Source organism: Etheostoma spectabile, unplaced genomic scaffold, assembly GCF_008692095.1.
Source record: "Etheostoma spectabile isolate EspeVRDwgs_2016 unplaced genomic scaffold, UIUC_Espe_1.0 scaffold00018805, whole genome shotgun sequence".
NCBI lineage: Eukaryota > Metazoa > Chordata > Actinopteri > Perciformes > Percidae > Etheostoma > Etheostoma spectabile.
The window spans coordinates 62741-68740 of NW_022604480.1; positions in this window are offsets into that span (position 1 = coordinate 62741).

Consider the following 6000-nt stretch of genomic DNA (forward strand, 5'->3'; position numbering starts at 1 on the left):
TTGTGAATGGGCTCTGTCACATGCTGAGTCAGTCCATAGTTCTCAAAAACACAACACAGTTCTTTGGTCCCCCTGTCCTGGGGGTTGTCAACATGAATGTTAAAATCACCCGCAATGATTACACAATCAAAGTCAATACAAATTATAGACAGCAGTTCAGTGAAGTCATCAATGAAGGTTGCACAATATTTAGGTGGCCTGTAGATATTTAGAAATATCGCTTGAGGGGAAGATCTTAATTGAAGAGCAACATATTCAAAAGAAACAAAATTTCCATAACATATTTTCGTACAGTGGAATGAGTCATTAAACAAAATAGCAACTCCACCTCCTTTCTTATTCACTCTATTCTCACTCATAAAACTGAAGTTTGGGGGAGCTGACTCAATAAGAACAGCAGCGCTGTTATTATGGTCTAACCAGGTTTCAGTTAAAAACATAAAATCTAGATTGTGCTTAATAATAAAATCATTGATTAAAAATGATTTTCCTGCCAAAGACCTGACGTTTAGTAAGGCTAGTGTTAGGTGTTTTTCATTTTTTGGGACAGGCTGTAGCTGACGAGGAATGGATGCTAAATTTGCTAAGTTTGCAGTTAAGTGCTTATTCACCATTCTTTTCCTATTACCTATCACAACATAAATTGAGGAAGAATTGAATCCACAGGGCCCAGGCTTGTCTTGGAAAAAGTCATTAGTATCACTAGTCCTGCAGCCAAGGCCCACACATATCAGATAGTGCTTGCCAGATTTTGCACACAAGCGTCCTATCAGTCTGGGGGGAAGGAGTTTTCTGACATCCTGGTAGTGGTGCTTGGCGTTTTACTTTTGCCGGGGTTGAGCCATGGGGGTAGGAAGGGGTGTATAATTGATGGGGGAAAGGGAAAGGGAGTGTGGAGACATCAGTAGAGACAGCGATGAATCCTCAGAAGGTTCGGGGTTGGTAGGGGGGTTTGAGGGTGCTGAACGGGTGAAGAGGGGAGTGGAGGTTTCGTGTCTCTGCTCTCTGGTCTCCCAGGGTCAAATCTTTGCACAGGTGGGGGCTGTGCTGGATCACTGCCGCACTTTGTTGTGTCTTCCTTTTGTTTTGATTCGTCTTGTCTCGTGTCCTTGGCAGAGGGAGCAGATGTGTAGCGCAGAAAGTAAAGCAGATTAGAGGTGAACAGCTTTACTGCCGGATTTTGCGGTAATCCTGCAGGACACAAGTCCATCTCGAAGTATAGTCCTGTACTTTACCCTTTACTTTCCTTCTCGGATTCTTGTGTAAATCACAGAGTCTGATACAAATGGCTTCCACCAAGCGGCAGCAGTCTGGCCACTGGGCAGGGGAGGCAATGGATCCCAGCACACACCGCTTCAGGCTCTCCACACCAGGAGTAAACTCTGCCCGTAGTTTTGGAGACCTGAACTTTCCTGCTATGAGCCTGTCTTGGTGTCTGGCAGCAAACACCACCCGTTGCTGGTCCTATGGCAGCAGGCTCTGCCAGAGGTCAGTGATGGTGCTGGCATGTTGGTTGCTCAAGGTCAAACCAGTATGGTTCTTCAGACCCACCAGATACTCTGCTGGGCTGTCCACAAGAGCCATTCCCGGCATGTTGTGTTCATCCACAGCCTGAAAAACAACATCAGACCAACGATTAAAAGTTATCACTAATACGCACACAATACTATGGAATAATTACCCATTTAGGTATTCTTTTTCTTAGCTATTCTTTAATCTCTCTTACTAGTTGTTCTTCAGGCATGGAGGCAGCAGCAGGCTGGGTAGCTGGGGTAGACACAGAGGCAGCAGCAGGCTGGGTAGCTGGGGAGGACACTGAGGCGGCAGCAGGTTGGGAAGCTGGGGTGGACACTGAGGTAGCAGCAGGCTGGGTGGACACAGACGTAGCAGCAGCTGGCTGGATGAATCAACACACTGGCCTGGAACAGATGCTGATATCAGGTTCACAACTGTTGGGTCTAGATCCTGGTCCTCAAAGCCTTCATCTTCCTGCTCCTCCCCAATGTTGATATCTTCCAACAGCTCATCTGTCTTCTCAGAGTCTGGGTTCATGTCCTGAATGGGCTGCCCTGTCTGATTATACAAGTAGTCAACACCAATAAGCTCTCCTGGGTGGTGGACAACATAATAAGAGAGATCTTATAAGGATGAATGAGCACAAATGCATAAATAAACAATAATATGTAAATGCAGAGTTAATGAATGCTGAATAACATGCCTGCTGCTTAACATACCGGTGTTTTGGGAGGGAGACTATTGGTGTTGACCGACTGGACAAGGTCTCCAGAGTAGCTGAGGAGATGCGAGGGTTTTGGTGGCAAGAGACTGTGCAGCCTGGTCCTGGTTCCACCTGCTCAGGCCTTCTAGCAGAAACAGCTGAAAGTTTAGGCTGTTGGCCTTTGTTCCTGAAATTAAAGTTGTACTGTGTTAACATTTTGCATTCCCTCATTACTGAGAAGAATATTAAACACTATATTATAATATAATGTAATATATTATTATTTTTCATTAAATAGTAGTGGTGGGTATCATTTCAAGGGATAATTTGGGTGGCACTCGACCAGCAGAGGGTCCAGCACCAGTTGGAGCAGCAGGGTCAGCAGCAGTTGACGGAGCTGGGCCAGCTGCAGCAGCAGGTGTGGCTGTCTGCACATTAGTTTTCTAATAAAAATATCAAAGAAATCAACAGCCACAGATATAAGTCAATTTCAATCATTTAAGTATCCCAATTAACTTTACCTTCTTAGTGTGAAATCCACACGTGCAGACCTGTGCTCCACCAAAAAGAGACATCTGTCCCCGCTGCTGGAGTGGACACTTCTCTATCTGTAATTCACCAAAATTAAAATGCACCAGAATGTTACATGACTTAATTAATTGTTGATAGTTGTTAAAAAACATGTAAAAGCTGTACCTTAAGATAGAGCTCATGCCATCTCTTTAACTAGGGGTTGGTCTATTCCCAGCATCAGTAGGCCAGACCCCTGTAGAGGCAAACGTCCTCAGCGGACAGCCATTCATCGTCCCCCATGGCACGATGCTTCTTAGCCTTAGATGCCATCTGAGATTAAACTGAATAGGACAATAGGACAATAATGTCATAGCTTAAGAATACAAACTGACCATGTGACAGATGTGTAATCTGTCATGTCCTGCCTTCTGAAGCTCTAGCCAGGCGCCATTCCTCGCCTAAAACAACATGAGTCATTCCAGTAAGTGAAAAGGAAACTCACATCTACAAAGATAAATTTGACTGACGTGACTCCCTGATGGTCTAGTGGCAAGGATTCGGCACTCTCAACCGCCGCGGCCCGGGTTCAATTCCCGGTCAGGGAATGTTAAGGACTTCACAGACTGTAAACAAAACTGTAATTTACATACATTTTCCTTTCAACTTTACAGATTTTTTCTGTATTTTTAAATACAAAAAAACACCAATACATTACTAAAATAAAGTGTGAATTTAAGGGACAACTAGCACGTGTGAAACCACCTGTGGGAGTGGAACATGGATGTGTAAGATGGGTTTTCAAACAATGCATCTTTTGACATTTTGACATGTCACAGTAGGAAAAGCAAAGGTATAAATAAAAATGAATTATGGCTCAACTCAATTTACATTTTTACAGTAGACATAAGGCATTACAAAGTCAAGAAACTAGGTGCTGATAGTGAAGGACAGATGAAGCTTTGGTGAAGCACTGAACCACTTAGAGCAGGGTATTCATTAAATTCTAAGAGGTCCAGATAGAGAAGATTTTGTCACGCAAGGTCCACAATATCACAATGACTAACTTGCGTTATCATTCAGTACCACAGCTTAATAGTTGTATGAAAATATGTAAGTATCCTAGTCACCAATTACTGTCAAAATAAAAGTACAATTCAATAATATTTCAACAATATTTATTGTCAGTTTATTTATTGAACTGTAGGGATCATAAATAATAAGTACTCTAATAAAATGAAGGCTGCATTTAAAAATAAATGATAAATACATCTCAAAATAAAGTGCTAAATTTAAAAAAAAATTAAATAAAATGTATAGCTTGAGTGTCCCTTTTACTTTTTATTAACTCCATTTCACATCTTAAGTTTGAACAATATATAATGTCAACAGCTTTAACACCTCCTTTTCTCTTTATTTCCCTTTTATATCCCACTTCCCCACTTTATCTTCCTTAGTGAGAAAAGTGAGCCCTTACTTGTCCTGCCAGGATTTTAAATCTGGGGCTGGAAGGTGTCAGGGCCATTCTCATGCACATGTGTAGGTGCTCATTGGTGAGCCTGGATCGATATTTGCTTTTAATAATGTTCATTGTGGAAAGCTGCCTCACAGTTGTATGTGGAGCCAAACATGGTAAAGATGTACCGGCTACTTTCCTCAGACCTGGAAAGCGGTCTCTGAGACCATTTGAAGCCAGAAAGTGGCAGGAGTAGTTTTTCCAAAATGCTCTTCAAGGCCACATCTGCTTGGAGATCCACCAGTTGCATCTGGAGAGGCCCAGCATTTGCCCACTTGAAGAGCTGTGTGACTTCGTTTGAGAACCCCCTGACATCCGTGATGAGGAATGGGTTCTGAATGAACAAGGTGAGCTGCTGTCCGAGGCTGAAGCTGTCAAAACGCTTTCTGAAGTTTACAATCAGCCTGCCAACAAGTCAACAAAAGAAGACACATCTCTCTCACCCTGAACCTGTTCCTTCACTGTTGGGAAGTGTGAAAAGTCTCCTGCAGGTCTTCCCAAACACACGCAAGTTTCCTCTGAAAGGAGCGGACAACTGTCATCAGGTCACAACTGAACTGTCCTTGCCCTGTAGCTTTAAATTCGTTCCTTCAGGTGTGAAGTGATATCAACCAAAAATGCCACAATATCCATCTTCTTGACATTCTTCAAAAAGAGAGAAAATGTTGTTGCCTTCTGGCTGTTCAGCTGTGCCAAGAAAGCTGCATTTCCCCTCTTATGGACCAAAAGCGCTCCAACACCCTACCTTTGCTGAGCCATCTTACATTGTTGTGTAGCAGAAGGTCGTCAGCATTTGCATTAACTTCTCTGAGGAATTCCCTGAGCATGCGATGCTGATGGGAAGAGGATGCTCTGAGAAAGTTTATCATTCTCATCATTGTGTTTATCACCTCAGCATACTCGGCTGACAGGGTGGAGCACAGGACTGATTGATGATTATGCAATGGTAAGAGATGAGCTGAGGATTGTCCTCTTTCATTCTGCCACAGCGCCTCTCTCTCTCCCTACCATGGCTGGGGCTCCATCTGTGGTTATTGAAACCACTTGATTCAGCTCTATTGCCCTCTTTGTTAACATCTCCTTTATGGCCAGGTAGATGTCCTCTCCTCTTGTACTGGTCTGAAGGGTGTGACACCTAACAGATCTTCACAGAACTCTTCTTTGTCCTTGTTGAAGAACCTTACAAAAACTAACAGCTGAGCATTGTCACACATCAGTGGACTCATCTACAGCTAAGCCAATGCATGGTGCCTTGTGAATCGCTTCATCCAGCTGAGCCAGCACATCCTGGGTTAATATTTCTGTTTTCTGTGTGGCTGAGGATGCTGACATAGGTATTTGTTTGATTTTTTCACACAAGTCTTCTTTTGTTTTCCCTCAAGTAAGGTTCAGCTACAGCACTCATGCACTCCTTGACAACCCCTCCATCAGTAAATGTTTTTTTATGTTTACCCAAATCCAGGCAACTTTAAGGGAACATTCATTAGCACGTTTTTGAGCAGTGAATGAATGCGTCAGGATTCTGCTGGATCAATATTTGGCTTTTAGATCGTTTATTTCTGTGCCCTCGGTCCCGATGTCAGTGGTATATTTGGTCAAAAGTTTTGTGCTTTGTCTCATAGTGGCGCTTCACATTGCTGCTTTTTAATAATTGCGACAGTCTCTGAACATATGAGACATACCGGTTTTTAACTGCCCGTGGGAAGAATGAACATGTAAGAATCTGTCCATTCTTCATTGAAAGCTCTGTTTTCGC